This window comes from Gasterosteus aculeatus, chromosome 3 (genome assembly GCF_964276395.1).
Source record: "Gasterosteus aculeatus chromosome 3, fGasAcu3.hap1.1, whole genome shotgun sequence".
Classification (NCBI taxonomy): domain Eukaryota; kingdom Metazoa; phylum Chordata; class Actinopteri; order Perciformes; family Gasterosteidae; genus Gasterosteus; species Gasterosteus aculeatus.
This window is the reverse complement of record NC_135690.1, coordinates 7,389,372-7,415,383: the sequence shown is the minus strand read 5'-3', so window position 1 is coordinate 7,415,383 and position 26,012 is coordinate 7,389,372. Positions and strand designations below refer to the sequence as shown.

At 46.2% G+C, this 26,012-nt stretch overlaps 67 non-coding genes across 67 annotated transcripts; all 67 read left to right on the top strand.

Moving 5' to 3' along the window:
• The first annotated feature begins 78 nt into the window (after positions 1-78).
• Positions 79-151, top strand: trnam-cau (transfer RNA methionine (anticodon CAU)). The gene has a single exon. It is a non-coding gene; the product is annotated as a tRNA-Met (tRNA).
• A 156-nt stretch (positions 152-307) lies between these two features.
• Positions 308-379, top strand: trnaq-cug (transfer RNA glutamine (anticodon CUG)). The gene has a single exon. It is a non-coding gene; the product is annotated as a tRNA-Gln (tRNA).
• Positions 380-858: 479 nt separating this feature from the next.
• Positions 859-931, top strand: trnam-cau (transfer RNA methionine (anticodon CAU)). The gene has a single exon. It is a non-coding gene; the product is annotated as a tRNA-Met (tRNA).
• Positions 932-1,087: 156 nt separating this feature from the next.
• trnaq-cug (transfer RNA glutamine (anticodon CUG)) lies at positions 1,088-1,159 on the top strand. The gene has a single exon. It is a non-coding gene; the product is annotated as a tRNA-Gln (tRNA).
• Positions 1,160-1,638: 479 nt separating this feature from the next.
• On the top strand, positions 1,639-1,711 carry trnam-cau (transfer RNA methionine (anticodon CAU)). Its single transcript has one exon. It is a non-coding gene; the product is annotated as a tRNA-Met (tRNA).
• A 156-nt stretch (positions 1,712-1,867) lies between these two features.
• trnaq-cug (transfer RNA glutamine (anticodon CUG)) lies at positions 1,868-1,939 on the top strand. The gene has a single exon. It is a non-coding gene; the product is annotated as a tRNA-Gln (tRNA).
• A 478-nt stretch (positions 1,940-2,417) lies between these two features.
• On the top strand, positions 2,418-2,491 carry trnam-cau (transfer RNA methionine (anticodon CAU)). The gene has a single exon. It is a non-coding gene; the product is annotated as a tRNA-Met (tRNA).
• Positions 2,492-2,646: 155 nt separating this feature from the next.
• On the top strand, positions 2,647-2,718 carry trnaq-cug (transfer RNA glutamine (anticodon CUG)). Its single transcript has one exon. It is a non-coding gene; the product is annotated as a tRNA-Gln (tRNA).
• Positions 2,719-3,197: 479 nt separating this feature from the next.
• Positions 3,198-3,270, top strand: trnam-cau (transfer RNA methionine (anticodon CAU)). The gene has a single exon. It is a non-coding gene; the product is annotated as a tRNA-Met (tRNA).
• A 156-nt stretch (positions 3,271-3,426) lies between these two features.
• trnaq-cug (transfer RNA glutamine (anticodon CUG)) lies at positions 3,427-3,498 on the top strand. Its single transcript has one exon. It is a non-coding gene; the product is annotated as a tRNA-Gln (tRNA).
• Positions 3,499-3,977: 479 nt separating this feature from the next.
• On the top strand, positions 3,978-4,050 carry trnam-cau (transfer RNA methionine (anticodon CAU)). The gene has a single exon. It is a non-coding gene; the product is annotated as a tRNA-Met (tRNA).
• Positions 4,051-4,206: 156 nt separating this feature from the next.
• On the top strand, positions 4,207-4,278 carry trnaq-cug (transfer RNA glutamine (anticodon CUG)). The gene has a single exon. It is a non-coding gene; the product is annotated as a tRNA-Gln (tRNA).
• A 479-nt stretch (positions 4,279-4,757) lies between these two features.
• trnam-cau (transfer RNA methionine (anticodon CAU)) lies at positions 4,758-4,830 on the top strand. Its single transcript has one exon. It is a non-coding gene; the product is annotated as a tRNA-Met (tRNA).
• A 156-nt stretch (positions 4,831-4,986) lies between these two features.
• trnaq-cug (transfer RNA glutamine (anticodon CUG)) lies at positions 4,987-5,058 on the top strand. The gene has a single exon. It is a non-coding gene; the product is annotated as a tRNA-Gln (tRNA).
• Positions 5,059-5,537: 479 nt separating this feature from the next.
• Positions 5,538-5,610, top strand: trnam-cau (transfer RNA methionine (anticodon CAU)). The gene has a single exon. It is a non-coding gene; the product is annotated as a tRNA-Met (tRNA).
• A 156-nt stretch (positions 5,611-5,766) lies between these two features.
• trnaq-cug (transfer RNA glutamine (anticodon CUG)) lies at positions 5,767-5,838 on the top strand. The gene has a single exon. It is a non-coding gene; the product is annotated as a tRNA-Gln (tRNA).
• Positions 5,839-6,317: 479 nt separating this feature from the next.
• On the top strand, positions 6,318-6,390 carry trnam-cau (transfer RNA methionine (anticodon CAU)). The gene has a single exon. It is a non-coding gene; the product is annotated as a tRNA-Met (tRNA).
• Positions 6,391-6,546: 156 nt separating this feature from the next.
• Positions 6,547-6,618, top strand: trnaq-cug (transfer RNA glutamine (anticodon CUG)). The gene has a single exon. It is a non-coding gene; the product is annotated as a tRNA-Gln (tRNA).
• A 479-nt stretch (positions 6,619-7,097) lies between these two features.
• Positions 7,098-7,170, top strand: trnam-cau (transfer RNA methionine (anticodon CAU)). The gene has a single exon. It is a non-coding gene; the product is annotated as a tRNA-Met (tRNA).
• Positions 7,171-7,326: 156 nt separating this feature from the next.
• On the top strand, positions 7,327-7,398 carry trnaq-cug (transfer RNA glutamine (anticodon CUG)). Its single transcript has one exon. It is a non-coding gene; the product is annotated as a tRNA-Gln (tRNA).
• A 478-nt stretch (positions 7,399-7,876) lies between these two features.
• Positions 7,877-7,950, top strand: trnam-cau (transfer RNA methionine (anticodon CAU)). Its single transcript has one exon. It is a non-coding gene; the product is annotated as a tRNA-Met (tRNA).
• Positions 7,951-8,105: 155 nt separating this feature from the next.
• Positions 8,106-8,177, top strand: trnaq-cug (transfer RNA glutamine (anticodon CUG)). Its single transcript has one exon. It is a non-coding gene; the product is annotated as a tRNA-Gln (tRNA).
• A 479-nt stretch (positions 8,178-8,656) lies between these two features.
• Positions 8,657-8,729, top strand: trnam-cau (transfer RNA methionine (anticodon CAU)). Its single transcript has one exon. It is a non-coding gene; the product is annotated as a tRNA-Met (tRNA).
• Positions 8,730-8,885: 156 nt separating this feature from the next.
• Positions 8,886-8,957, top strand: trnaq-cug (transfer RNA glutamine (anticodon CUG)). Its single transcript has one exon. It is a non-coding gene; the product is annotated as a tRNA-Gln (tRNA).
• Positions 8,958-9,436: 479 nt separating this feature from the next.
• trnam-cau (transfer RNA methionine (anticodon CAU)) lies at positions 9,437-9,509 on the top strand. The gene has a single exon. It is a non-coding gene; the product is annotated as a tRNA-Met (tRNA).
• A 156-nt stretch (positions 9,510-9,665) lies between these two features.
• trnaq-cug (transfer RNA glutamine (anticodon CUG)) lies at positions 9,666-9,737 on the top strand. The gene has a single exon. It is a non-coding gene; the product is annotated as a tRNA-Gln (tRNA).
• Positions 9,738-10,216: 479 nt separating this feature from the next.
• trnam-cau (transfer RNA methionine (anticodon CAU)) lies at positions 10,217-10,289 on the top strand. The gene has a single exon. It is a non-coding gene; the product is annotated as a tRNA-Met (tRNA).
• A 156-nt stretch (positions 10,290-10,445) lies between these two features.
• trnaq-cug (transfer RNA glutamine (anticodon CUG)) lies at positions 10,446-10,517 on the top strand. The gene has a single exon. It is a non-coding gene; the product is annotated as a tRNA-Gln (tRNA).
• A 479-nt stretch (positions 10,518-10,996) lies between these two features.
• On the top strand, positions 10,997-11,069 carry trnam-cau (transfer RNA methionine (anticodon CAU)). Its single transcript has one exon. It is a non-coding gene; the product is annotated as a tRNA-Met (tRNA).
• A 156-nt stretch (positions 11,070-11,225) lies between these two features.
• trnaq-cug (transfer RNA glutamine (anticodon CUG)) lies at positions 11,226-11,297 on the top strand. Its single transcript has one exon. It is a non-coding gene; the product is annotated as a tRNA-Gln (tRNA).
• A 478-nt stretch (positions 11,298-11,775) lies between these two features.
• Positions 11,776-11,849, top strand: trnam-cau (transfer RNA methionine (anticodon CAU)). The gene has a single exon. It is a non-coding gene; the product is annotated as a tRNA-Met (tRNA).
• Positions 11,850-12,004: 155 nt separating this feature from the next.
• On the top strand, positions 12,005-12,076 carry trnaq-cug (transfer RNA glutamine (anticodon CUG)). Its single transcript has one exon. It is a non-coding gene; the product is annotated as a tRNA-Gln (tRNA).
• Positions 12,077-12,555: 479 nt separating this feature from the next.
• On the top strand, positions 12,556-12,628 carry trnam-cau (transfer RNA methionine (anticodon CAU)). The gene has a single exon. It is a non-coding gene; the product is annotated as a tRNA-Met (tRNA).
• Positions 12,629-12,784: 156 nt separating this feature from the next.
• On the top strand, positions 12,785-12,856 carry trnaq-cug (transfer RNA glutamine (anticodon CUG)). The gene has a single exon. It is a non-coding gene; the product is annotated as a tRNA-Gln (tRNA).
• Positions 12,857-13,335: 479 nt separating this feature from the next.
• On the top strand, positions 13,336-13,408 carry trnam-cau (transfer RNA methionine (anticodon CAU)). The gene has a single exon. It is a non-coding gene; the product is annotated as a tRNA-Met (tRNA).
• Positions 13,409-13,564: 156 nt separating this feature from the next.
• Positions 13,565-13,636, top strand: trnaq-cug (transfer RNA glutamine (anticodon CUG)). The gene has a single exon. It is a non-coding gene; the product is annotated as a tRNA-Gln (tRNA).
• Positions 13,637-14,115: 479 nt separating this feature from the next.
• trnam-cau (transfer RNA methionine (anticodon CAU)) lies at positions 14,116-14,188 on the top strand. The gene has a single exon. It is a non-coding gene; the product is annotated as a tRNA-Met (tRNA).
• A 156-nt stretch (positions 14,189-14,344) lies between these two features.
• trnaq-cug (transfer RNA glutamine (anticodon CUG)) lies at positions 14,345-14,416 on the top strand. Its single transcript has one exon. It is a non-coding gene; the product is annotated as a tRNA-Gln (tRNA).
• Positions 14,417-14,895: 479 nt separating this feature from the next.
• On the top strand, positions 14,896-14,968 carry trnam-cau (transfer RNA methionine (anticodon CAU)). Its single transcript has one exon. It is a non-coding gene; the product is annotated as a tRNA-Met (tRNA).
• Positions 14,969-15,124: 156 nt separating this feature from the next.
• On the top strand, positions 15,125-15,196 carry trnaq-cug (transfer RNA glutamine (anticodon CUG)). Its single transcript has one exon. It is a non-coding gene; the product is annotated as a tRNA-Gln (tRNA).
• A 479-nt stretch (positions 15,197-15,675) lies between these two features.
• On the top strand, positions 15,676-15,748 carry trnam-cau (transfer RNA methionine (anticodon CAU)). The gene has a single exon. It is a non-coding gene; the product is annotated as a tRNA-Met (tRNA).
• Positions 15,749-15,904: 156 nt separating this feature from the next.
• trnaq-cug (transfer RNA glutamine (anticodon CUG)) lies at positions 15,905-15,976 on the top strand. The gene has a single exon. It is a non-coding gene; the product is annotated as a tRNA-Gln (tRNA).
• Positions 15,977-16,455: 479 nt separating this feature from the next.
• Positions 16,456-16,528, top strand: trnam-cau (transfer RNA methionine (anticodon CAU)). The gene has a single exon. It is a non-coding gene; the product is annotated as a tRNA-Met (tRNA).
• A 156-nt stretch (positions 16,529-16,684) lies between these two features.
• On the top strand, positions 16,685-16,756 carry trnaq-cug (transfer RNA glutamine (anticodon CUG)). Its single transcript has one exon. It is a non-coding gene; the product is annotated as a tRNA-Gln (tRNA).
• A 479-nt stretch (positions 16,757-17,235) lies between these two features.
• On the top strand, positions 17,236-17,308 carry trnam-cau (transfer RNA methionine (anticodon CAU)). The gene has a single exon. It is a non-coding gene; the product is annotated as a tRNA-Met (tRNA).
• Positions 17,309-17,464: 156 nt separating this feature from the next.
• trnaq-cug (transfer RNA glutamine (anticodon CUG)) lies at positions 17,465-17,536 on the top strand. The gene has a single exon. It is a non-coding gene; the product is annotated as a tRNA-Gln (tRNA).
• Positions 17,537-18,015: 479 nt separating this feature from the next.
• Positions 18,016-18,088, top strand: trnam-cau (transfer RNA methionine (anticodon CAU)). Its single transcript has one exon. It is a non-coding gene; the product is annotated as a tRNA-Met (tRNA).
• Positions 18,089-18,244: 156 nt separating this feature from the next.
• trnaq-cug (transfer RNA glutamine (anticodon CUG)) lies at positions 18,245-18,316 on the top strand. Its single transcript has one exon. It is a non-coding gene; the product is annotated as a tRNA-Gln (tRNA).
• Positions 18,317-18,795: 479 nt separating this feature from the next.
• On the top strand, positions 18,796-18,868 carry trnam-cau (transfer RNA methionine (anticodon CAU)). Its single transcript has one exon. It is a non-coding gene; the product is annotated as a tRNA-Met (tRNA).
• A 156-nt stretch (positions 18,869-19,024) lies between these two features.
• On the top strand, positions 19,025-19,096 carry trnaq-cug (transfer RNA glutamine (anticodon CUG)). The gene has a single exon. It is a non-coding gene; the product is annotated as a tRNA-Gln (tRNA).
• A 479-nt stretch (positions 19,097-19,575) lies between these two features.
• trnam-cau (transfer RNA methionine (anticodon CAU)) lies at positions 19,576-19,648 on the top strand. The gene has a single exon. It is a non-coding gene; the product is annotated as a tRNA-Met (tRNA).
• A 156-nt stretch (positions 19,649-19,804) lies between these two features.
• Positions 19,805-19,876, top strand: trnaq-cug (transfer RNA glutamine (anticodon CUG)). Its single transcript has one exon. It is a non-coding gene; the product is annotated as a tRNA-Gln (tRNA).
• Positions 19,877-20,355: 479 nt separating this feature from the next.
• On the top strand, positions 20,356-20,428 carry trnam-cau (transfer RNA methionine (anticodon CAU)). Its single transcript has one exon. It is a non-coding gene; the product is annotated as a tRNA-Met (tRNA).
• A 156-nt stretch (positions 20,429-20,584) lies between these two features.
• trnaq-cug (transfer RNA glutamine (anticodon CUG)) lies at positions 20,585-20,656 on the top strand. Its single transcript has one exon. It is a non-coding gene; the product is annotated as a tRNA-Gln (tRNA).
• A 479-nt stretch (positions 20,657-21,135) lies between these two features.
• On the top strand, positions 21,136-21,208 carry trnam-cau (transfer RNA methionine (anticodon CAU)). Its single transcript has one exon. It is a non-coding gene; the product is annotated as a tRNA-Met (tRNA).
• Positions 21,209-21,364: 156 nt separating this feature from the next.
• trnaq-cug (transfer RNA glutamine (anticodon CUG)) lies at positions 21,365-21,436 on the top strand. Its single transcript has one exon. It is a non-coding gene; the product is annotated as a tRNA-Gln (tRNA).
• A 479-nt stretch (positions 21,437-21,915) lies between these two features.
• On the top strand, positions 21,916-21,988 carry trnam-cau (transfer RNA methionine (anticodon CAU)). The gene has a single exon. It is a non-coding gene; the product is annotated as a tRNA-Met (tRNA).
• A 156-nt stretch (positions 21,989-22,144) lies between these two features.
• On the top strand, positions 22,145-22,216 carry trnaq-cug (transfer RNA glutamine (anticodon CUG)). Its single transcript has one exon. It is a non-coding gene; the product is annotated as a tRNA-Gln (tRNA).
• Positions 22,217-22,695: 479 nt separating this feature from the next.
• trnam-cau (transfer RNA methionine (anticodon CAU)) lies at positions 22,696-22,768 on the top strand. The gene has a single exon. It is a non-coding gene; the product is annotated as a tRNA-Met (tRNA).
• A 156-nt stretch (positions 22,769-22,924) lies between these two features.
• Positions 22,925-22,996, top strand: trnaq-cug (transfer RNA glutamine (anticodon CUG)). The gene has a single exon. It is a non-coding gene; the product is annotated as a tRNA-Gln (tRNA).
• A 479-nt stretch (positions 22,997-23,475) lies between these two features.
• Positions 23,476-23,548, top strand: trnam-cau (transfer RNA methionine (anticodon CAU)). The gene has a single exon. It is a non-coding gene; the product is annotated as a tRNA-Met (tRNA).
• A 156-nt stretch (positions 23,549-23,704) lies between these two features.
• On the top strand, positions 23,705-23,776 carry trnaq-cug (transfer RNA glutamine (anticodon CUG)). The gene has a single exon. It is a non-coding gene; the product is annotated as a tRNA-Gln (tRNA).
• Positions 23,777-24,255: 479 nt separating this feature from the next.
• On the top strand, positions 24,256-24,328 carry trnam-cau (transfer RNA methionine (anticodon CAU)). The gene has a single exon. It is a non-coding gene; the product is annotated as a tRNA-Met (tRNA).
• Positions 24,329-24,484: 156 nt separating this feature from the next.
• Positions 24,485-24,556, top strand: trnaq-cug (transfer RNA glutamine (anticodon CUG)). Its single transcript has one exon. It is a non-coding gene; the product is annotated as a tRNA-Gln (tRNA).
• A 479-nt stretch (positions 24,557-25,035) lies between these two features.
• On the top strand, positions 25,036-25,108 carry trnam-cau (transfer RNA methionine (anticodon CAU)). The gene has a single exon. It is a non-coding gene; the product is annotated as a tRNA-Met (tRNA).
• A 156-nt stretch (positions 25,109-25,264) lies between these two features.
• Positions 25,265-25,336, top strand: trnaq-cug (transfer RNA glutamine (anticodon CUG)). Its single transcript has one exon. It is a non-coding gene; the product is annotated as a tRNA-Gln (tRNA).
• Positions 25,337-25,815: 479 nt separating this feature from the next.
• On the top strand, positions 25,816-25,888 carry trnam-cau (transfer RNA methionine (anticodon CAU)). Its single transcript has one exon. It is a non-coding gene; the product is annotated as a tRNA-Met (tRNA).
• The last annotated feature ends 124 nt before the right edge of the window (positions 25,889-26,012 follow it).

The following is a 26,012-nucleotide window of genomic DNA, read 5'->3' as shown; positions in this document are numbered from 1 at the left end:
TTACTTTGTGGCAACTTGAACTCCTACACTGCAACTTGAACTCCTAAGCTGGAAATATGTACACAGAGAAGCCTTTGTGCCTCGTTGGCGCAGTAGGCAGTGCGTCAGTCTCATAATCTGAAGGCCGTGAGTTCGACCCTCACACGGGGCAGGGTTTTTAATCCCCCTTTCCTCAATTTCTTTATGCCCGGAGACACAAATAATAAGTAGAGCTTCTTCTGTCAGCAGTACAACACTCTCATTTGTCTTGGAGATCTCGCCCCTCACGCAGACATGCTGAGTTGGCTCGTTTTTGTCTTCATCCGTGGGTTCCATGGTGTAATGGTCAGCACTCTGGACTCTGAATCCAGTAATCCGAGTTCAAGTCTCGGTGGAACCTTCCTGTCAGCTGTTTTGGGTGGGGAAATTTGGACTCTTTGGGCAGAATTCTTACCTGCAAGTCTGCTTTGCTCCGTGAAAAGTACAAGACTTGCCATGGAGAATAGTCATATCAAATATCAAAGAACCTGTCCACTTGCCATTGCACCACTTCATTCAGTCCTTTAGGACGACCAAGCACAGAAAAGGGCAATCCTAAAACCTTTCATTGTAATAATACATTGAGGACAAAAGGCAACAGAAAACAAGCCAAAACATCAATTTGGACATTGGTGGTAGATGTAATAGTCACTGAAAGATCAATAGGGGGTTTACTTGTCAAGGCAGAGGGGCGCTGTGTAAAGTCCCTGAAGAAGCCCTTTGGGTTATCCGTTTATAAATCGCCGTACCCCGTGCTGCTCTTTACTTCGTGGCAGCTTCAACTCCTACACTGCAACTTGAAATCCTACGCTGGAAATATGTACACAGAGAAGCCTTTGTGCCTCGTTGGCGCAGTAGGCAGCGCGTCAGTCTCATAATCTGAAGGCCGTGAGTTCGACCCTCACACGGGGCAGGGTTTTTAATCCCCCTTTCCTCAATTTCTTTATGCCCGGAGACACAAATAATAAGTAGAGCTTCTTCTGTCAGCAGTACAACACTCTCATTTGTCTTGGAGATCTCGCCCCTCACGCAGACCTGGTGAGTTGGCTCGTTTTTGTCTTCATCCGTGGGTTCCATGGTGTAATGGTCAGCACTCTGGACTCTGAATCCAGTAATCCGAGTTCAAGTCTCGGTGGAACCTTCCTGTCAGCTGTTTTGGGTGGGGAAATTTGGACTCTTTGGGCAGAATTCTTACCTGCAAGTCTGCTTTGCTCCGTGAAAAGTACAAGACTTGCCATGGAGAATAGTCATATCAAATATCAAAGAACCTGTCCACTTGCCATTGCACCACTTCATTCAGACATTTAGGCCGACCAAGCACAGAAAAGGGCAATCCTAAAACCTTTCATTGTAATAATTCATTGAGGACAAAAGGCAACAGAAAACAAGCCAAAACATCAATTTGGACATTGATGGTAGATGTAATAGTCACTGAAAGATCAATAGGGGGTTTACTTGTCAAGGCAGAGGGGCGCTGTGTAAAGTCCCTGAAGAAGCCCTTTGGGTTATCCGTTTATAAATCGCCGTACCCCGTGCTGCTCTTTACTTCGTGGCAACTTGAACTCCTACACTGCAACTTGAACTCCTAAGCTGGAAATATGTACACAGAGAAGCCTTTGTGCCTCGTTGGCGCAGTAGGCAGTGCGTCAGTCTCATAATCTGAAGGCCGTGAGTTCGACCCTCACACGGGGCAGGGTTTTTAATCCCCCTTTCCTCAATTTCTTTATGCCCGGAGACACAAATAATAAGTAGAGCTTCTTCTGTCAGCAGTACAACACTCTCATTTGTCTTGGAGATCTCGCCCCTCACGCAGACATGCTGAGTTGGCTCGTTTTTGTCTTCATCCGTGGGTTCCATGGTGTAATGGTCAGCACTCTGGACTCTGAATCCAGTAATCCGAGTTCAAGTCTCGGTGGAACCTTCCTGTCAGCTGTTTTGGGTGGGGAAATTTGGACTCTTTGGGCAGAATTCTTACCTGCAAGTCTGCTTTGCTCCGTGAAAAGTACAAGACTTGCCATGGAGAATAGTCATATCAAATATCAAAGAACCTGTCCACTTGCCATTGCACCACTTCATTCAGTCCTTTAGGACGACCAAGCACAGAAAAGGGCAATCCTAAAACCTTTCATTGTAATAATACATTGAGGACAAAAGGCAACAGAAAACAAGCCAAAACATCAATTTGGACATTGGTGGTAGATGTAATAGTCACTGAAAGATCAATAGGGGGTTTACTTGTCAAGGCAGAGGGGCGCTGTGTAAAGTCCCTGAAGAAGCCCTTTGGGTTATCCGTTTATAAATCGCCGTACCCCGTGCTGCTCTTTACTTCGTGGCAGCTTCAACTCCTACACTGCAACTTGAAATCCTACGCTGGAAATATGTACACAGAGAAGCCTTTGTGCCTCGTTGGCGCAGTAGGCAGCGCGTCAGTCTCATAATCTGAAGGCCGTGAGTTCGACCCTCACACGGGCAGGGTTTTTAATCCCCCTTTCCTCAATTTCTTTATGCCCGGAGACACAAATAATAAGTAGAGCTTCTTCTGTCAGCAGTAAAACACTCTCATTTGTCTTGGAGATCTCGCCCCTCACGCAGACCTGGTGAGTTGGCTCGTTTTTGTCTTCATCCGTGGGTTCCATGGTGTAATGGTCAGCACTCTGGACTCTGAATCCAGTAATCCGAGTTCAAGTCTCGGTGGAACCTTCCTGTCAGCTGTTTTGGGTGGGGAAATTTGGACTCTTTGGGCAGAATTCTTACCTGCAAGTCTGCTTTGCTCCGTGAAAAGTACAAGACTTGCCATGGAGAATAGTCATATCAAATATCAAAGAACCTGTCCACTTGCCATTGCACCACTTCATTCAGACATTTAGGCCGACCAAGCACAGAAAAGGGCAATCCTAAAACCTTTCATTGTAATAATTCATTGAGGACAAAAGGCAACAGAAAACAAGCCAAAACATCAATTTGGACATTGATGGTAGATGTAATAGTCACTGAAAGATCAATAGGGGGTTTACTTGTCAAGGCAGAGGGGCGCTGTGTAAAGTCCCTGAAGAAGCCCTTTGGGTTATCCGTTTATAAATCGCCGTACCCCGTGCTGCTCTTTACTTCGTGGCAACTTGAACTCCTACACTGCAACTTGAACTCCTAAGCTGGAAATATGTACACAGAGAAGCCTTTGTGCCTCGTTGGCGCAGTAGGCAGCGCGTCAGTCTCATAATCTGAAGGCCGTGAGTTCGACCCTCACACGGGGCAGGGTTTTTAATCCCCCTTTCCTCAATTTCTTTATGCCCGGAGACACAAATAATAAGTAGAGCTTCTTCTGTCAGCAGTACAACACTCTCATTTGTCTTGGAGATCTCGCCCCTCACGCAGACATGCTGAGTTGGCTCGTTTTTGTCTTCATCCGTGGGTTCCATGGTGTAATGGTCAGCACTCTGGACTCTGAATCCAGTAATCCGAGTTCAAGTCTCGGTGGAACCTTCCTGTCAGCTGTTTTGGGTGGGGAAATTTGGACTCTTTGGGCAGAATTCTTACCTGCAAGTCTGCTTTGCTCCGTGAAAAGTACAAGACTTGCCATGGAGAATAGTCATATCAAATATCAAAGAACCTGTCCACTTGCCATTGCACCACTTCATTCAGTCCTTTAGGACGACCAAGCACAGAAAAGGGCAATCCTAAAACCTTTCATTGTAATAATACATTGAGGACAAAAGGCAACAGAAAACAAGCCAAAACATCAATTTGGACATTGGTGGTAGATGTAATAGTCACTGAAAGATCAATAGGGGGTTTACTTGTCAAGGCAGAGGGGCGCTGTGTAAAGTCCCTGAAGAAGCCCTTTGGGTTATCCGTTTATAAATCGCCGTACCCCGTGCTGCTCTTTACTTCGTGGCAGCTTCAACTCCTACACTGCAACTTGAAACCCTACGCTGGAAATATGTACACAGAGAAGCCTTTGTGCCTCGTTGGCGCAGTAGGCAGCGCGTCAGTCTCATAATCTGAAGGCCGTGAGTTCGACCCTCACACGGGGCAGGGTTTTTAATCCCCCTTTCCTCAATTTCTTTATGCCCGGAGACACAAATAATAAGTAGAGCTTCTTCTGTCAGCAGTACAACACTCTCATTTGTCTTGGAGATCTCGCCCCTCACGCAGGCATGCTGAGTTGGCTCGTTTTTGTCTTCATCCGTGGGTTCCATGGTGTAATGGTCAGCACTCTGGACTCTGAATCCAGTAATCCGAGTTCAAGTCTCGGTGGAACCTTCCTGTCAGCTGTTTTAGGTGGGGAAATTTGGACTCTTTGGGCAGAATTCTTACCTGCAAGTCTGCTTTGCTCCGTGAAAAGTACAAGACTTGCCATGGAGAATAGTCATATCAAATATCAAAGAACCTGTCCACTTGCCATTGCACCACTTCATTCAGTCCTTTAGGACGACCAAGCACAGAAAAGGGCAATCCTAAAACCTTTCATTGTAATAATACATTGAGGACAAAAGGCAACAGAAAACAAGCCAAAACATCAATTTGGACATTGGTGGTAGATGTAATAGTCACTGAAAGATCAATAGGGGGTTTACTTGTCAAGGCAGAGGGGCGCTGTGTAAAGTCCCTGAAGAAGCCCTTTGGGTTATCCGTTTATAAATCGCCGTACCCCGTGCTGCTCTTTACTTCGTGGCAACTTGAACTCCTACACTGAAACTTGAACTCCTACGCTGGAAATATGTAAACAGAGAAGCCTTTGTGCCTCGTTGGCGCAGTAGGCAGCGCGTCAGTCTCATAATCTGAAGGCTGTGAGTTCGACCCTCACACGGGGCAGGGTTTTTAATCCCCCTTTCCTCAATTTCTTTATGCCCGGAGACACAAATAATAAGTAGAGCTTCTTCTGTCAGCAGTAAAACACTCTCATTTGTCTTGGAGATCTCGCCCCTCACGCAGACCTGGTGAGTTGGCTCGTTTCTGTCTCCGTCTGTGGGTTCCATGGTGTAATGGTCAGCACTCTGGACTCTGAATCCAGTAATCCGAGTTCAAGTCTCGGTGGAACCTTCCTGTCAGCTGTTTTTGGTGGGGAAATTTGGACTCTTTGGGCAGAATTCTTACCTGCAAGTCTGCTTTGCTCCGTGAAAAGTACAAGACTTGCCATGGAGAATAGTCATATCAAATATCAAAGAACCTGTCCACTTGCCATTGCACCACTTCATTCAGTCCTTTAGGACGACCAAGCACAGAAAAGGTCAATCCTAAAACCTTTCATTGTAATAATACATTGAGGACAAAAGGCAACAGAAAACAAGCCAAAACATCAATTTGGACATTGGTGGTAGATGTAATAGTCACTGAAAGATCAATAGGGGGTTTACTTGTCAAGGCAGAGGGGCGCTGTGTAAAGTCCCTGAAGAAGCCCTTTGGGTTATCCGTTTATAAATCGCCGTACCCCGTGCTGCTCTTTACTTTGTGGCAACTTGAACTCCTACACTGCAACTTGAACTCCTAAGCTGGAAATATGTACACAGAGAAGCCTTTGTGCCTCGTTGGCGCAGTAGGCAGTGCGTCAGTCTCATAATCTGAAGGCCGTGAGTTCGACCCTCACACGGGGCAGGGTTTTTAATCCCCCTTTCCTCAATTTCTTTATGCCCGGAGACACAAATAATAAGTAGAGCTTCTTCTGTCAGCAGTACAACACTCTCATTTGTCTTGGAGATCTCGCCCCTCACGCAGACATGCTGAGTTGGCTCGTTTTTGTCTTCATCCGTGGGTTCCATGGTGTAATGGTCAGCACTCTGGACTCTGAATCCAGTAATCCGAGTTCAAGTCTCGGTGGAACCTTCCTGTCAGCTGTTTTGGGTGGGGAAATTTGGACTCTTTGGGCTGAATTCTTACCTGCAAGTCTGCTTTGCTCCGTGAAAAGTACAAGACTTGCCATGGAGAATAGTCATATCAAATATCAAAGAACCTGTCCACTTGCCATTGCACCACTTCATTCAGTCCTTTAGGACGACCAAGCACAGAAAAGGGCAATCCTAAAACCTTTCATTGTAATAATACATTGAGGACAAAAGGCAACAGAAAACAAGCCAAAACATCAATTTGGACATTGGTGGTAGATGTAATAGTCACTGAAAGATCAATAGGGGGTTTACTTGTCAAGGCAGAGGGGCGCTGTGTAAAGTCCCTGAAGAAGCCCTTTGGGTTATCCGTTTATAAATCGCCGTACCCCGTGCTGCTCTTTACTTCGTGGCAGCTTCAACTCCTACACTGCAACTTGAAATCCTACGCTGGAAATATGTACACAGAGAAGCCTTTGTGCCTCGTTGGCGCAGTAGGCAGCGCGTCAGTCTCATAATCTGAAGGCCGTGAGTTCGACCCTCACACGGGGCAGGGTTTTTAATCCCCCTTTCCTCAATTTCTTTATGCCCGGAGACACAAATAATAAGTAGAGCTTCTTCTGTCAGCAGTACAACACTCTCATTTGTCTTGGAGATCTCGCCCCTCACGCAGACCTGGTGAGTTGGCTCGTTTTTGTCTTCATCCGTGGGTTCCATGGTGTAATGGTCAGCACTCTGGACTCTGAATCCAGTAATCCGAGTTCAAGTCTCGGTGGAACCTTCCTGTCAGCTGTTTTGGGTGGGGAAATTTGGACTCTTTGGGCAGAATTCTTACCTGCAAGTCTGCTTTGCTCCGTGAAAAGTACAAGACTTGCCATGGAGAATAGTCATATCAAATATCAAAGAACCTGTCCACTTGCCATTGCACCACTTCATTCAGACATTTAGGCCGACCAAGCACAGAAAAGGGCAATCCTAAAACCTTTCATTGTAATAATTCATTGAGGACAAAAGGCAACAGAAAACAAGCCAAAACATCAATTTGGACATTGATGGTAGATGTAATAGTCACTGAAAGATCAATAGGGGGTTTACTTGTCAAGGCAGAGGGGCGCTGTGTAAAGTCCCTGAAGAAGCCCTTTGGGTTATCCGTTTATAAATCGCCGTACCCCGTGCTGCTCTTTACTTCGTGGCAACTTGAACTCCTACACTGCAACTTGAACTCCTAAGCTGGAAATATGTACACAGAGAAGCCTTTGTGCCTCGTTGGCGCAGTAGGCAGCGCGTCAGTCTCATAATCTGAAGGCCGTGAGTTTGACCCTCACACGGGGCAGGGTTTTTAATCCCCCTTTCCTCAATTTCTTTATGCCCGGAGACACAAATAATAAGTAGAGCTTCTTCTGTCAGCAGTACAACACTCTCATTTGTCTTGGAGATCTCGCCCCTCACGCAGACATGCTGAGTTGGCTCGTTTTTGTCTTCATCCGTGGGTTCCATGGTGTAATGGTCAGCACTCTGGACTCTGAATCCAGTAATCCGAGTTCAAGTCTCGGTGGAACCTTCCTGTCAGCTGTTTTGGGTGGGGAAATTTGGACTCTTTGGGCAGAATTCTTACCTGCAAGTCTGCTTTGCTCCGTGAAAAGTACAAGACTTGCCATGGAGAATAGTCATATCAAATATCAAAGAACCTGTCCACTTGCCATTGCACCACTTCATTCAGTCCTTTAGGACGACCAAGCACAGAAAAGGGCAATCCTAAAACCTTTCATTGTAATAATACATTGAGGACAAAAGGCAACAGAAAACAAGCCAAAACATCAATTTGGACATTGGTGGTAGATGTAATAGTCACTGAAAGATCAATAGGGGGTTTACTTGTCAAGGCAGAGGGGCGCTGTGTAAAGTCCCTGAAGAAGCCCTTTGGGTTATCCGTTTATAAATCGCCGTACCCCGTGCTGCTCTTTACTTCGTGGCAGCTTCAACTCCTACACTGCAACTTGAAATCCTACGCTGGAAATATGTACACAGAGAAGCCTTTGTGCCTCGTTGGCGCAGTAGGCAGCGCGTCAGTCTCATAATCTGAAGGCCGTGAGTTCGACCCTCACACGGGCAGGGTTTTTAATCCCCCTTTCCTCAATTTCTTTATGCCCGGAGACACAAATAATAAGTAGAGCTTCTTCTGTCAGCAGTAAAACACTCTCATTTGTCTTGGAGATCTCGCCCCTCACGCAGACCTGGTGAGTTGGCTCGTTTTTGTCTTCATCCGTGGGTTCCATGGTGTAATGGTCAGCACTCTGGACTCTGAATCCAGTAATCCGAGTTCAAGTCTCGGTGGAACCTTCCTGTCAGCTGTTTTGGGTGGGGAAATTTGGACTCTTTGGGCAGAATTCTTACCTGCAAGTCTGCTTTGCTCCGTGAAAAGTACAAGACTTGCCATGGAGAATAGTCATATCAAATATCAAAGAACCTGTCCACTTGCCATTGCACCACTTCATTCAGACATTTAGGCCGACCAAGCACAGAAAAGGGCAATCCTAAAACCTTTCATTGTAATAATTCATTGAGGACAAAAGGCAACAGAAAACAAGCCAAAACATCAATTTGGACATTGATGGTAGATGTAATAGTCACTGAAAGATCAATAGGGGGTTTACTTGTCAAGGCAGAGGGGCGCTGTGTAAAGTCCCTGAAGAAGCCCTTTGGGTTATCCGTTTATAAATCGCCGTACCCCGTGCTGCTCTTTACTTCGTGGCAACTTGAACTCCTACACTGCAACTTGAACTCCTAAGCTGGAAATATGTACACAGAGAAGCCTTTGTGCCTCGTTGGCGCAGTAGGCAGCGCGTCAGTCTCATAATCTGAAGGCCGTGAGTTCGACCCTCACACGGGGCAGGGTTTTTAATCCCCCTTTCCTCAATTTCTTTATGCCCGGAGACACAAATAATAAGTAGAGCTTCTTCTGTCAGCAGTACAACACTCTCATTTGTCTTGGAGATCTCGCCCCTCACGCAGACATGCTGAGTTGGCTCGTTTTTGTCTTCATCCGTGGGTTCCATGGTGTAATGGTCAGCACTCTGGACTCTGAATCCAGTAATCCGAGTTCAAGTCTCGGTGGAACCTTCCTGTCAGCTGTTTTGGGTGGGGAAATTTGGACTCTTTGGGCAGAATTCTTACCTGCAAGTCTGCTTTGCTCCGTGAAAAGTACAAGACTTGCCATGGAGAATAGTCATATCAAATATCAAAGAACCTGTCCACTTGCCATTGCACCACTTCATTCAGTCCTTTAGGACGACCAAGCACAGAAAAGGGCAATCCTAAAACCTTTCATTGTAATAATACATTGAGGACAAAAGGCAACAGAAAACAAGCCAAAACATCAATTTGGACATTGGTGGTAGATGTAATAGTCACTGAAAGATCAATAGGGGGTTTACTTGTCAAGGCAGAGGGGCGCTGTGTAAAGTCCCTGAAGAAGCCCTTTGGGTTATCCGTTTATAAATCGCCGTACCCCGTGCTGCTCTTTACTTCGTGGCAGCTTCAACTCCTACACTGCAACTTGAAACCCTACGCTGGAAATATGTACACAGAGAAGCCTTTGTGCCTCGTTGGCGCAGTAGGCAGCGCGTCAGTCTCATAATCTGAAGGCCGTGAGTTCGACCCTCACACGGGGCAGGGTTTTTAATCCCCCTTTCCTCAATTTCTTTATGCCCGGAGACACAAATAATAAGTAGAGCTTCTTCTGTCAGCAGTACAACACTCTCATTTGTCTTGGAGATCTCGCCCCTCACGCAGACATGCTGAGTTGGCTCGTTTTTGTCTTCATCCGTGGGTTCCATGGTGTAATGGTCAGCACTCTGGACTCTGAATCCAGTAATCCGAGTTCAAGTCTCGGTGGAACCTTCCTGTCAGCTGTTTTGGGTGGGGAAATTTGGACTCTTTGGGCAGAATTCTTACCTGCAAGTCTGCTTTGCTCCGTGAAAAGTACAAGACTTGCCATGGAGAATAGTCATATCAAATATCAAAGAACCTGTCCACTTGCCATTGCACCACTTCATTCAGTCCTTTAGGACGACCAAGCACAGAAAAGGGCAATCCTAAAACCTTTCATTGTAATAATACATTGAGGACAAAAGGCAACAGAAAACAAGCCAAAACATCAATTTGGACATTGGTGGTAGATGTAATAGTCACTGAAAGATCAATAGGGGGTTTACTTGTCAAGGCAGAGGGGCGCTGTGTAAAGTCCCTGAAGAAGCCCTTTGGGTTATCCGTTTATAAATCGCCGTACCCCGTGCTGCTCTTTACTTCGTGGCAGCTTCAACTCCTACACTGCAACTTGAAATCCTACGCTGGAAATATGTACACAGAGAAGCCTTTGTGCCTCGTTGGCGCAGTAGGCAGCGCGTCAGTCTCATAATCTGAAGGCCGTGAGTTCGACCCTCACACGGGGCAGGGTTTTTAATCCCCCTTTCCTCAATTTCTTTATGCCCGGAGACACAAATAATAAGTAGAGCTTCTTCTGTCAGCAGTACAACACTCTCATTTGTCTTGGAGATCTCGCCCCTCACGCAGACCTGGTGAGTTGGCTCGTTTTTGTCTTCATCCGTGGGTTCCATGGTGTAATGGTCAGCACTCTGGACTCTGAATCCAGTAATCCGAGTTCAAGTCTCGGTGGAACCTTCCTGTCAGCTGTTTTGGGTGGGGAAATTTGGACTCTTTGGGCAGAATTCTTACCTGCAAGTCTGCTTTGCTCCGTGAAAAGTACAAGACTTGCCATGGAGAATAGTCATATCAAATATCAAAGAACCTGTCCACTTGCCATTGCACCACTTCATTCAGACATTTAGGCCGACCAAGCACAGAAAAGGGCAATCCTAAAACCTTTCATTGTAATAATTCATTGAGGACAAAAGGCAACAGAAAACAAGCCAAAACATCAATTTGGACATTGATGGTAGATGTAATAGTCACTGAAAGATCAATAGGGGGTTTACTTGTCAAGGCAGAGGGGCGCTGTGTAAAGTCCCTGAAGAAGCCCTTTGGGTTATCCGTTTATAAATCGCCGTACCCCGTGCTGCTCTTTACTTCGTGGCAACTTGAACTCCTACACTGCAACTTGAACTCCTAAGCTGGAAATATGTACACAGAGAAGCCTTTGTGCCTCGTTGGCGCAGTAGGCAGCGCGTCAGTCTCATAATCTGAAGGCCGTGAGTTTGACCCTCACACGGGGCAGGGTTTTTAATCCCCCTTTCCTCAATTTCTTTATGCCCGGAGACACAAATAATAAGTAGAGCTTCTTCTGTCAGCAGTACAACACTCTCATTTGTCTTGGAGATCTCGCCCCTCACGCAGACATGCTGAGTTGGCTCGTTTTTGTCTTCATCCGTGGGTTCCATGGTGTAATGGTCAGCACTCTGGACTCTGAATCCAGTAATCCGAGTTCAAGTCTCGGTGGAACCTTCCTGTCAGCTGTTTTGGGTGGGGAAATTTGGACTCTTTGGGCAGAATTCTTACCTGCAAGTCTGCTTTGCTCCGTGAAAAGTACAAGACTTGCCATGGAGAATAGTCATATCAAATATCAAAGAACCTGTCCACTTGCCATTGCACCACTTCATTCAGTCCTTTAGGACGACCAAGCACAGAAAAGGGCAATCCTAAAACCTTTCATTGTAATAATACATTGAGGACAAAAGGCAACAGAAAACAAGCCAAAACATCAATTTGGACATTGGTGGTAGATGTAATAGTCACTGAAAGATCAATAGGGGGTTTACTTGTCAAGGCAGAGGGGCGCTGTGTAAAGTCCCTGAAGAAGCCCTTTGGGTTATCCGTTTATAAATCGCCGTACCCCGTGCTGCTCTTTACTTCGTGGCAGCTTCAACTCCTACACTGCAACTTGAAATCCTACGCTGGAAATATGTACACAGAGAAGCCTTTGTGCCTCGTTGGCGCAGTAGGCAGCGCGTCAGTCTCATAATCTGAAGGCCGTGAGTTCGACCCTCACACGGGCAGGGTTTTTAATCCCCCTTTCCTCAATTTCTTTATGCCCGGAGACACAAATAATAAGTAGAGCTTCTTCTGTCAGCAGTAAAACACTCTCATTTGTCTTGGAGATCTCGCCCCTCACGCAGACCTGGTGAGTTGGCTCGTTTTTGTCTTCATCCGTGGGTTCCATGGTGTAATGGTCAGCACTCTGGACTCTGAATCCAGTAATCCGAGTTCAAGTCTCGGTGGAACCTTCCTGTCAGCTGTTTTGGGTGGGGAAATTTGGACTCTTTGGGCAGAATTCTTACCTGCAAGTCTGCTTTGCTCCGTGAAAAGTACAAGACTTGCCATGGAGAATAGTCATATCAAATATCAAAGAACCTGTCCACTTGCCATTGCACCACTTCATTCAGACATTTAGGCCGACCAAGCACAGAAAAGGGCAATCCTAAAACCTTTCATTGTAATAATTCATTGAGGACAAAAGGCAACAGAAAACAAGCCAAAACATCAATTTGGACATTGATGGTAGATGTAATAGTCACTGAAAGATCAATAGGGGGTTTACTTGTCAAGGCAGAGGGGCGCTGTGTAAAGTCCCTGAAGAAGCCCTTTGGGTTATCCGTTTATAAATCGCCGTACCCCGTGCTGCTCTTTACTTCGTGGCAACTTGAACTCCTACACTGCAACTTGAACTCCTAAGCTGGAAATATGTACACAGAGAAGCCTTTGTGCCTCGTTGGCGCAGTAGGCAGCGCGTCAGTCTCATAATCTGAAGGCCGTGAGTTCGACCCTCACACGGGGCAGGGTTTTTAATCCCCCTTTCCTCAATTTCTTTATGCCCGGAGACACAAATAATAAGTAGAGCTTCTTCTGTCAGCAGTACAACACTCTCATTTGTCTTGGAGATCTCGCCCCTCACGCAGACATGCTGAGTTGGCTCGTTTTTGTCTTCATCCGTGGGTTCCATGGTGTAATGGTCAGCACTCTGGACTCTGAATCCAGTAATCCGAGTTCAAGTCTCGGTGGAACCTTCCTGTCAGCTGTTTTGGGTGGGGAAATTTGGACTCTTTGGGCAGAATTCTTACCTGCAAGTCTGCTTTGCTCCGTGAAAAGTACAAGACTTGCCATGGAGAATAGTCATATCAAATATCAAAGAACCTGTCCACTTGCCATTGCACCACTTCATTCAGTCCTTTAGGACGACCAAGCACAGAAAAGGGCAATCCTAAAACCTTTCATTGTAATAATACATTGAGGACAAAAGGCAACAGAAAACAAGCCAAAACATCAATTTGGACATTGGTGGTAGATGTAATAGTCACTGAAAGATCAATAGGGGGTTTACTTGTCAAGGCAGAGGGGCGCTGTGTAAAGTCCCTGAAGAAGCCCTTTGGGTTATCCGTTTATAAATCGCCGTACCCCGTGCTGCTCTTTACTTCGTGGCAGCTTCAACTCCTACACTGCAACTTGAAATCCTACGCTGGAAATATGTACACAGAGAAGCCTTTGTGCCTCGTTGGCGCAGTAGGCAGCGCGTCAGTCTCATAATCTGAAGGCCGTGAGTTCGACCCTCACACGGGGCAGGGTTTTTAATCCCCCTTTCCTCAATTTCTTTATGCCCGGAGACACAAATAATAAGTAGAGCTTCTTCTGTCAGCAGTAAAACACTCTCATTTGTCTTGGAGATCTCGCCCCTCACGCAGACCTGGTGAGTTGGCTCGTTTTTGTCTTCATCCGTGGGTTCCATGGTGTAATGGTCAGCACTCTGGACTCTGAATCCAGTAATCCGAGTTCAAGTCTCGGTGGAACCTTCCTGTCAGCTGTTTTGGGTGGGGAAATTTGGACTCTTTGGGCAGAATTCTTACCTGCAAGTCTGCTTTGCTCCGTGAAAAGTACAAGACTTGCCATGGAGAATAGTCATATCAAATATCAAAGAACCTGTCCACTTGCCATTGCACCACTTCATTCAGTCCTTTAGGACGACCAAGCACAGAAAAGGGCAATCCTAAAACCTTTCATTGTAATAATACATTGAGGACAAAAGGCAACAGAAAACAAGCCAAAACATCAATTTGGACATTGGTGGTAGATGTAATAGTCACTGAAAGATCAATAGGGGGTTTACTTGTCAAGGCAGAGGGGCGCTGTGTAAAGTCCCTGAAGAAGCCCTTTGGGTTATCCGTTTATAAATCGCCGTACCCCGTGCTGCTCTTTACTTCGTGGCAGCTTCAACTCCTACACTGCAACTTGAAATCCTACGCTGGAAATATGTACACAGAGAAGCCTTTGTGCCTCGTTGGCGCAGTAGGCAGCGCGTCAGTCTCATAATCTGAAGGCCGTGAGTTCGACCCTCACACGGGGCAGGGTTTTTAATCCCCCTTTCCTCAATTTCTTTATGCCCGGAGACACAAATAATAAGTAGAGCTTCTTCTGTCAGCAGTAAAACACTCTCATTTGTCTTGGAGATCTCGCCCCTCACGCAGACCTGGTGAGTTGGCTCGTTTTTGTCTTCATCCGTGGGTTCCATGGTGTAATGGTCAGCACTCTGGACTCTGAATCCAGTAATCCGAGTTCAAGTCTCGGTGGAACCTTCCTGTCAGCTGTTTTGGGTGGGGAAATTTGGACTCTTTGGGCAGAATTCTTACCTGCAAGTCTGCTTTGCTCCGTGAAAAGTACAAGACTTGCCATGGAGAATAGTCATATCAAATATCAAAGAACCTGTCCACTTGCCATTGCACCACTTCATTCAGTCCTTTAGGACGACCAAGCACAGAAAAGGGCAATCCTAAAACCTTTCATTGTAATAATACATTGAGGACAAAAGGCAACAGAAAACAAGCCAAAACATCAATTTGGACATTGGTGGTAGATGTAATAGTCACTGAAAGATCAATAGGGGGTTTACTTGTCAAGGCAGAGGGGCGCTGTGTAAAGTCCCTGAAGAAGCCCTTTGGGTTATCCGTTTATAAATCGCCGTACCCCGTGCTGCTCTTTACTTCGTGGCAGCTTCAACTCCTACACTGCAACTTGAAACCCTACGCTGGAAATATGTACACAGAGAAGCCTTTGTGCCTCGTTGGCGCAGTAGGCAGCGCGTCAGTCTCATAATCTGAAGGCCGTGAGTTCGACCCTCACACGGGGCAGGGTTTTTAATCCCCCTTTCCTCAATTTCTTTATGCCCGGAGACACAAATAATAAGTAGAGCTTCTTCTGTCAGCAGTACAACACTCTCATTTGTCTTGGAGATCTCGCCCCTCACGCAGACATGCTGAGTTGGCTCGTTTTTGTCTTCATCCGTGGGTTCCATGGTGTAATGGTCAGCACTCTGGACTCTGAATCCAGTAATCCGAGTTCAAGTCTCGGTGGAACCTTCCTGTCAGCTGTTTTGGGTGGGGAAATTTGGACTCTTTGGGCAGAATTCTTACCTGCAAGTCTGCTTTGCTCCGTGAAAAGTACAAGACTTGCCATGGAGAAGAGTCATATCAAATATCAAAGAACCTGTCCACTTGCCATTGCACCACTTCATTCAGACATTTAGGCCGACCAAGCACAGAAAAGGGCAATCCTAAAACCTTTCATTGTAATAATTCATTGAGGACAAAAGGCAACAGAAAACAAGGCAAAACATCAATTTGGACATTGATGGTAGATGTAATAGTCACTGAAAGATCAATAGGGGGTTTACTTGTCAAGGCAGAGGGGCGCTGTGTAAAGTCCCTGAAGAAGCCCTTTGGGTTATCCGTTTATAAATCGCCGTACCCCGTGCTGCTCTTTACTTCGTGGCAACTTGAACTCCTACACTGCAACTTGAACTCCTAAGCTGGAAATATGTACACAGAGAAGCCTTTGTGCCTCGTTGGCGCAGTAGGCAGCGCGTCAGTCTCATAATCTGAAGGCTGTGAGTTCGACCCTCACACGGGGCAGGGTTTTTAATCCCCCTTTCCTCAATTTCTTTATGCCCGGAGACACAAATAATAAGTAGAGCTTCTTCTGTCAGCAGTAAAACACTCTCATTTGTCTTGGAGATCTCGCCCCTCACGCAGACCTGGTGAGTTGGCTCGTTTCTGTCTCCGTCTGTGGGTTCCATGGTGTAATGGTCAGCACTCTGGACTCTGAATCCAGTAATCCGAGTTCAAGTCTCGGTGGAACCTTCCTGTCAGCTGTTTTTGGTGGGGAAATTTGGACTCTTTGGGCAGAATTCTTACCTGCAAGTCTGCTTTGCTCCGTGAAAAGTACAAGACTTGCCATGGAGAATAGTCATATCAAATATCAAAGAACCTGTCCACTTGCCATTGCACCACTTCATTCAGTCCTTTAGGAAGACCAAGCACAGAAAAGGTCAATCCTAAAACCTTTCATTGTAATAATACATTGAGGACAAAAGGCAACAGAAAACAAGCCAAAACATCAATTTGGACATTGGTGGTAGATGTAATAGTCACTGAAAGATCAATAGGGGGTTTACTTGTCAAGGCAGAGGGGCGCTGTGTAAAGTCCCTGAAGAAGCCCTTTGGGTTATCCGTTTATAAATCGCCGTACCCCGTGCTGCTCTTTACTTCGTGGCAACTTGAACTCCTACACTGCAACTTGAACTCCTAAGCTGGAAATATGTACACAGAGAAGCCTTTGTGCCTTGTTGGCGCAGTAGGCAGCGCGTCAGTCTCATAATCTGAAGGCCGTGAGTTCGACCCTCACACGGGGCAGGGTTTTTAATCCCCCTTTCCTCAATTTCTTTATGCCCGGAGACACAAATAATAAGTAGAGCTTCTTCTGTCAGCAGTACAACACTCTCATTTGTCTTGGAGATCTCGCCCCTCACGCAGACATGCTGAGTTGGCTCGTTTTTGTCTTCATCCGTGGGTTCCATGGTGTAATGGTCAGCACTCTGGACTCTGAATCCAGTAATCCGAGTTCAAGTCTCGGTGGAACCTTCCTGTCAGCTGTTTTGGGTGGGGAAATTTGGACTCTTTGGGCAGAATTCTTACCTGCAAGTCTGCTTTGCTCCGTGAAAAGTACAAGACTTGCCATGGAGAATAGTCATATCAAATATCAAAGAACCTGTCCACTTGCCATTGCACCACTTCATTCAGTCCTTTAGGACGACCAAGCACAGAAAAGGGCAATCCTAAAACCTTTCATTGTAATAATACATTGAGGACAAAAGGCAACAGAAAACAAGCCAAAACATCAATTTGGACATTGGTGGTAGATGTAATAGTCACTGAAAGATCAATAGGGGGTTTACTTGTCAAGGCAGAGGGGCGCTGTGTAAAGTCCCTGAAGAAGCCCTTTGGGTTATCCGTTTATAAATCGCCGTACCCCGTGCTGCTCTTTACTTCGTGGCAGCTTCAACTCCTACACTGCAACTTGAAATCCTACGCTGGAAATATGTACACAGAGAAGCCTTTGTGCCTCGTTGGCGCAGTAGGCAGCGCGTCAGTCTCATAATCTGAAGGCCGTGAGTTCGACCCTCACACGGGGCAGGGTTTTTAATCCCCCTTTCCTCAATTTCTTTATGCCCGGAGACACAAATAATAAGTAGAGCTTCTTCTGTCAGCAGTACAACACTCTCATTTGTCTTGGAGATCTCGCCTCTCACGCAGGCATGCTGAGTTGGCTCGTTTTTGTCTTCATCCGTGGGTTCCATGGTGTAATGGTCAGCACTCTGGACTCTGAATCCAGTAATCCGAGTTCAAGTCTCGGTGGAACCTTCCTGTCAGCTGTTTTAGGTGGGGAAATTTGGACTCTTTGGGCAGAATTCTTACCTGCAAGTCTGCTTTGCTCCGTGAAAAGTACAAGACTTGCCATGGAGAATAGTCATATCAAATATCAAAGAACCTGTCCACTTGCCATTGCACCACTTCATTCAGTCCTTTAGGACGACCAAGCACAGAAAAGGGCAATCCTAAAACCTTTCATTGTAATAATACATTGAGGACAAAAGGCAACAGAAAACAAGCCAAAACATCAATTTGGACATTGGTGGTAGATGTAATAGTCACTGAAAGATCAATAGGGGGTTTACTTGTCAAGGCAGAGGGGCGCTGTGTAAAGTCCCTGAAGAAGCCCTTTGGGTTATCCGTTTATAAATCGCCGTACCCCGTGCTGCTCTTTACTTCGTGGCAGCTTCAACTCCTACACTGCAACTTGAAACCCTACGCTGGAAATATGTACACAGAGAAGCCTTTGTGCCTCGTTGGCGCAGTAGGCAGCGCGTCAGTCTCATAATCTGAAGGCCGTGAGTTCGACCCTCACACGGGGCAGGGTTTTTAATCCCCCTTTCCTCAATTTCTTTATGCCCGGAGACACAAATAATAAGTAGAGCTTCTTCTGTCAGCAGTACAACACTCTCATTTGTCTTGGAGATCTCGCCCCTCACGCAGACATGCTGAGTTGGCTCGTTTTTGTCTTCATCCGTGGGTTCCATGGTGTAATGGTCAGCACTCTGGACTCTGAATCCAGTAATCCGAGTTCAAGTCTCGGTGGAACCTTCCTGTCAGCTGTTTTGGGTGGGGAAATTTGGACTCTTTGGGCAGAATTCTTACCTGCAAGTCTGCTTTGCTCCGTGAAAAGTACAAGACTTGCCATGGAGAATAGTCATATCAAATATCAAAGAACCTGTCCACTTGCCATTGCACCACTTCATTCAGTCCTTTAGGACGACCAAGCACAGAAAAGGGCAATCCTAAAACCTTTCATTGTAATAATACATTGAGGACAAAAGGCAACAGAAAACAAGCCAAAACATCAATTTGGACATTGGTGGTAGATGTAATAGTCACTGAAAGATCAATAGGGGGTTTACTTGTCAAGGCAGAGGAGCGCTGTGTAAAGTCCCTGAAGAAGCCCTTTGGGTTATCCGTTTATAAATCGCCGTACCCCGTGCTGCTCTTTACTTCGTGGCAACTTGAACTCCTACACTGCAACTTGAACTCCTAAGCTGGAAATATGTACACAGAGAAGCCTTTGTGCCTCGTTGGCGCAGTAGGCAGCGCGTCAGTCTCATAATCTGAAGGCCGTGAGTTCGACCCTCACACGGGGCAGGGTTTTTAATCCCCCTTTCCTCAATTTCTTTATGCCCGGAGACACAAATAATAAGTAGAGCTTCTTCTGTCAGCAGTACAACACTCTCATTTGTCTTGGAGATCTCGCCCCTCACGCAGACATGCTGAGTTGGCTCGTTTTTGTCTTCATCCGTGGGTTCCATGGTGTAATGGTCAGCACTCTGGACTCTGAATCCAGTAATCCGAGTTCAAGTCTCGGTGGAACCTTCCTGTCAGCTGTTTTGGGTGGGGAAATTTGGACTCTTTGGGCAGAATTCTTACCTGCAAGTCTGCTTTGCTCCGTGAAAAGTACAAGACTTGCCATGGAGAATAGTCATATCAAATATCAAAGAACCTGTCCACTTGCCATTGCACCACTTCATTCAGTCCTTTAGGACGACCAAGCACAGAAAAGGGCAATCCTAAAACCTTTCATTGTAATAATACATTGAGGACAAAAGGCAACAGAAAACAAGCCAAAACATCAATTTGGACATTGGTGGTAGATGTAATAGTCACTGAAAGATCAATAGGGGGTTTACTTGTCAAGGCAGAGGGGCGCTGTGTAAAGTCCCTGAAGAAGCCCTTTGGGTTATCCGTTTATAAATCGCCGTACCCCGTGCTGCTCTTTACTTCGTGGCAGCTTCAACTCCTACACTGCAACTTGAAATCCTACGCTGGAAATATGTACACAGAGAAGCCTTTGTGCCTCGTTGGCGCAGTAGGCAGCGCGTCAGTCTCATAATCTGAAGGCCGTGAGTTCGACCCTCACACGGGGCAGGGTTTTTAATCCCCCTTTCCTCAATTTCTTTATGCCCGGAGACACAAATAATAAGTAGAGCTTCTTCTGTCAGCAGTACAACACTCTCATTTGTCTTGGAGATCTCGCCCCTCACGCAGACATGCTGAGTTGGCTCGTTTTTGTCTTCATCCGTGGGTTCCATGGTGTAATGGTCAGCACTCTGGACTCTGAATCCAGTAATCCGAGTTCAAGTCTCGGTGGAACCTTCCTGTCAGCTGTTTTGGGTGGGGAAATTTGGACTCTTTGGGCAGAATTCTTACCTGCAAGTCTGCTTTGCTCCGTGAAAAGTACAAGACTTGCCATGGAGAATAGTCATATCAAATATCAAAGAACCTGTCCACTTGCCATTGCACCACTTCATTCAGTCCTTTAGGACGACCAAGCACAGAAAAGGGCAATCCTAAAACCTTTCATTGTAATAATACATTGAGGACAAAAGGCAACAGAAAACAAGCCAAAACATCAATTTGGACATTGGTGGTAGATGTAATAGTCACTGAAAGATCAATAGGGGGTTTACTTGTCAAGGCAGAGGGGCGCTGTGTAAAGTCCCTGAAGAAGCCCTTTGGGTTATCCGTTTATAAATCGCCGTACCCCGTGCTGCTCTTTACTTCGTGGCAGCTTCAACTCCTACACTGCAACTTGAAATCCTACGCTGGAAATATGTACACAGAGAAGCCTTTGTGCCTCGTTGGCGCAGTAGGCAGCGCGTCAGTCTCATAATCTGAAGGCCGTGAGTTCGACCCTCACACGGGGCAGGGTTTTTAATCCCCCTTTCCTCAATTTCTTTATGCCCGGAGACACAAATAATAAGTAGAGCTTCTTCTGTCAGCAGTACAACACTCTCATTTGTCTTGGAGATCTCGCCCCTCACGCAGACATGCTGAGTTGGCTCGTTTTTGTCTTCATCCGTGGGTTCCATGGTGTAATGGTCAGCACTCTGGACTCTGAATCCAGTAATCCGAGTTCAAGTCTCGGTGGAACCTTCCTGTCAGCTGTTTTGGGTGGGGAAATTTGGACTCTTTGGGCAGAATTCTTACCTGCAAGTCTGCTTTGCTCCGTGAAAAGTACAAGACTTGCCATGGAGAATAGTCATATCAAATATCAAAGAACCTGTCCACTTGCCATTGCACCACTTCATTCAGTCCTTTAGGACGACCAAGCACAGAAAAGGGCAATCCTAAAACCTTTCATTGTAATAATACATTGAGGACAAAAGGCAACAGAAAACAAGCCAAAACATCAATTTGGACATTGGTGGTAGATGTAATAGTCACTGAAAGATCAATAGGGGGTTTACTTGTCAAGGCAGAGGGGCGCTGTGTAAAGTCCCTGAAGAAGCCCTTTGGGTTATCCGTTTATAAATCGCCGTACCCCGTGCTGCTCTTTACTTCGTGGCAGCTTCAACTCCTACACTGCAACTTGAAATCCTACGCTGGAAATATGTACACAGAGAAGCCTTTGTGCCTCGTTGGCGCAGTAGGCAGCGCGTCAGTCTCATAATCTGAAGGCCGTGAGTTCGACCCTCACACGGGGCAGGGTTTTTAATCCCCCTTTCCTCAATTTCTTTATGCCCGGAGACACAAATAATAAGTAGAGCTTCTTCTGTCAGCAGTAAAACACTCTCATTTGTCTTGGAGATCTCGCCCCTCACGCAGACCTGGTGAGTTGGCTCGTTTTTGTCTTCATCCGTGGGTTCCATGGTGTAATGGTCAGCACTCTGGACTCTGAATCCAGTAATCCGAGTTCAAGTCTCGGTGGAACCTTCCTGTCAGCTGTTTTGGGTGGGGAAATTTGGACTCTTTGGGCAGAATTCTTACCTGCAAGTCTGCTTTGCTCCGTGAAAAGTACAAGACTTGCCATGGAGAATAGTCATATCAAATATCAAAGAACCTGTCCACTTGCCATTGCACCACTTCATTCAGTCCTTTAGGACGACCAAGCACAGAAAAGGGCAATCCTAAAACCTTTCATTGTAATAATACATTGAGGACAAAAGGCAACAGAAAACAAGCCAAAACATCAATTTGGACATTGGTGGTAGATGTAATAGTCACTGAAAGATCAATAGGGGGTTTACTTGTCAAGGCAGAGGGGCGCTGTGTAAAGTCCCTGAAGAAGCCCTTTGGGTTATCCGTTTATAAATCGCCGTACCCCGTGCTGCTCTTTACTTCGTGGCAGCTTCAACTCCTACACTGCAACTTGAAACCCTACGCTGGAAATATGTACACAGAGAAGCCTTTGTGCCTCGTTGGCGCAGTAGGCAGCGCGTCAGTCTCATAATCTGAAGGCCGTGAGTTCGACCCTCACACGGGGCAGGGTTTTTAATCCCCCTTTCCTCAATTTCTTTATGCCCGGAGACACAAATAATAAGTAGAGCTTCTTCTGTCAGCAGTACAACACTCTCATTTGTCTTGGAGATCTCGCCCCTCACGCAGACATGCTGAGTTGGCTCGTTTTTGTCTTCATCCGTGGGTTCCATGGTGTAATGGTCAGCACTCTGGACTCTGAATCCAGTAATCCGAGTTCAAGTCTCGGTGGAACCTTCCTGTCAGCTGTTTTGGGTGGGGAAATTTGGACTCTTTGGGCAGAATTCTTACCTGCAAGTCTGCTTTGCTCCGTGAAAAGTACAAGACTTGCCATGGAGAAGAGTCATATCAAATATCAAAGAACCTGTCCACTTGCCATTGCACCACTTCATTCAGACATTTAGGCCGACCAAGCACAGAAAAGGGCAATCCTAAAACCTTTCATTGTAATAATTCATTGAGGACAAAAGGCAACAGAAAACAAGGCAAAACATCAATTTGGACATTGATGGTAGATGTAATAGTCACTGAAAGATCAATAGGGGGTTTACTTGTCAAGGCAGAGGGGCGCTGTGTAAAGTCCCTGAAGAAGCCCTTTGGGTTATCCGTTTATAAATCGCCGTACCCCGTGCTGCTCTTTACTTCGTGGCAACTTGAACTCCTACACTGCAACTTGAACTCCTAAGCTGGAAATATGTACACAGAGAAGCCTTTGTGCCTCGTTGGCGCAGTAGGCAGCGCGTCAGTCTCATAATCTGAAGGCTGTGAGTTCGACCCTCACACGGGGCAGGGTTTTTAATCCCCCTTTCCTCAATTTCTTTATGCCCGGAGACACAAATAATAAGTAGAGCTTCTTCTGTCAGCAGTAAAACACTCTCATTTGTCTTGGAGATCTCGCCCCTCACGCAGACCTGGTGAGTTGGCTCGTTTCTGTCTCCGTCTGTGGGTTCCATGGTGTAATGGTCAGCACTCTGGACTCTGAATCCAGTAATCCGAGTTCAAGTCTCGGTGGAACCTTCCTGTCAGCTGTTTTTGGTGGGGAAATTTGGACTCTTTGGGCAGAATTCTTACCTGCAAGTCTGCTTTGCTCCGTGAAAAGTACAAGACTTGCCATGGAGAATAGTCATATCAAATATCAAAGAACCTGTCCACTTGCCATTGCACCACTTCATTCAGTCCTTTAGGACGACCAAGCACAGAAAAGGGCAATCCTAAAACCTTTCATTGTAATAATACATTGAGGACAAAAGGCAACAGAAAACAAGCCAAAACATCAATTTGGACATTGGTGGTAGATGTAATAGTCACTGAAAGATCAATAGGGGGTTTACTTGTCAAGGCAGAGGGGCGCTGTGTAAAGTCCCTGAAGAAGCCCTTTGGGTTATCCGTTTATAAATCGCCGTACCCCGTGCTGCTCTTTACTTCGTGGCAACTTGAACTCCTACACTGCAACTTGAACTCCTAAGCTGGAAATATGTACACAGAGAAGCCTTTGTGCCTCGTTGGCGCAGTAGGCAGCGCGTCAGTCTCATAATCTGAAGGCCGTGAGTTCGACCCTCACACGGGGCAGGGTTTTTAATCCCCCTTTCCTCAATTTCTTTATGCCCGGAGACACAGATAATAAGTAGAGCTTCTTCTGTCAGCAGTACAACACTCTCATTTGTCTTGGAGATCTCGCCCCTCACGCAGACATGCTGAGTTGGCTCGTTTTTGTCTTCATCCGTGGGTTCCATGGTGTAATGGTCAGCACTCTGGACTCTGAATCCAGTAATCCGAGTTCAAGTCTCGGTGGAACCTTCCTGTCAGCTGTTTTGGGTGGGGAAATTTGGACTCTTTGGGCAGAATTCTTACCTGCAAGTCTGCTTTGCTCCGTGAAAAGTACAAGACTTGCCATGGAGAATAGTCATATCAAATATCAAAGAACCTGTCCACTTGCCATTGCACCACTTCATTCAGTCCTTTAGGACGACCAAGCACAGAAAAGGGCAATCCTAAAACCTTTCATTGTAATAATACATTGAGGACAAAAGGCAACAGAAAACAAGCCAAAACATCAATTTGGACATTGGTGGTAGATGTAATAGTCACTGAAAGATCAATAGGGGGTTTACTTGTCAAGGCAGAGGGGCGCTGTGTAAAGTCCCTGAAGAAGCCCTTTGGGTTATCCGTTTATAAATCGCCGTACCCCGTGCTGCTCTTTACTTCGTGGCAGCTTCAACTCCTACACTGCAACTTGAAACCCTACGCTGGAAATATGTACACAGAGAAGCCTTTGTGCCTCGTTGGCGCAGTAGGCAGCGCGTCAGTCTCATAATCTGAAGGCTGTGAGTTCGACCCTCACACGGGGCAGGGTTTTTAATCCCCCTTTCCTCAATTTCTTTATGCCCGGAGACACAAATAATAAGTAGAGCTTCTTCTGTCAGCAGTAAAACACTCTCATTTGTCTTGGAGATCTCGCCCCTCACGCAGACCTGGTGAGTTGGCTCGTTTCTGTCTCCGTCTGTGGGTTCCATGGTGTAATGGTCAGCACTCTGGACTCTGAATCCAGTAATCCGAGTTCAAGTCTCGGTGGAACCTTCCTGTCAGCTGTTTTTGGTGGGGAAATTTGGACTCTTTGGGCAGAATTCTTACCTGCAAGTCTGCTTTGCTCCGTGAAAAGTACAAGACTTGCCATGGAGAATAGTCATATCAAATATCAAAGAACCTGTCCACTTGCCATTGCACCACTTCATTCAGTCCTTTAGGACGACCAAGCACAGAAAAGGGCAATCCTAAAACCTTTCATTGTAATAATACATTGAGGACAAAAGGCAACAGAAAACAAGCCAAAACATCAATTTGGACATTGGTGGTAGATGTAATAGTCACTGAAAGATCAATAGGGGGTTTACTTGTCAAGGCAGAGGGGCGCTGTGTAAAGTCCCTGAAGAAGCCCTTTGGGTTATCCGTTTATAAATCGCCGTACCCCGTGCTGCTCTTTACTTCGTGGCAACTTGAACTCCTACACTGCAACTTGAACTCCTAAGCTGGAAATATGTACACAGAGAAGCCTTTGTGCCTCGTTGGCGCAGTAGGCAGCGCGTCAGTCTCATAATCTGAAGGCCGTGAGTTCGACCCTCACACGGGGCAGGGTTTTTAATCCCCCTTTCCTCAATTTCTTTATGCCCGGAGACACAGATAATAAGTAGAGCTTCTTCTGTCAGCAGTACAACACTCTCATTTGTCTTGGAGATCTCGCCCCTCACGCAGACATGCTGAGTTGGCTCGTTTTTGTCTTCATCCGTGGGTTCCATGGTGTAATGGTCAGCACTCTGGACTCTGAATCCAGTAATCCGAGTTCAAGTCTCGGTGGAACCTTCCTGTCAGCTGTTTTGGGTGGGGAAATTTGGACTCTTTGGGCAGAATTCTTACCTGCAAGTCTGCTTTGCTCCGTGAAAAGTACAAGACTTGCCATGGAGAATAGTCATATCAAATATCAAAGAACCTGTCCACTTGCCATTGCACCACTTCATTCAGTCCTTTAGGACGACCAAGCACAGAAAAGGGCAATCCTAAAACCTTTCATTGTAATAATACATTGAGGACAAAAGGCAACAGAAAACAAGCCAAAACATCAATTTGGACATTGGTGGTAGATGTAATAGTCACTGAAAGATCAATAGGGGGTTTACTTGTCAAGGCAGAGGGGCGCTGTGTAAAGTCCCTGAAGAAGCCCTTTGGGTTATCCGTTTATAAATCGCCGTACCCCGTGCTGCTCTTTACTTCGTGGCAGCTTCAACTCCTACACTGCAACTTGAAACCCTACGCTGGAAATATGTACACAGAGAAGCCTTTGTGCCTCGTTGGCGCAGTAGGCAGCGCGTCAGTCTCATAATCTGAAGGCCGTGAGTTCGACCCTCACACGGGGCAGGGTTTTTAATCCCCCTTTCCTCAATTTCTTTATGCCCGGAGACACAAATAATAAGTAGAGCTTCTTCTGTCAGCAGTACAACACTCTCATTTGTCTTGGAGATCTCGCCCCTCACGCAGGCAT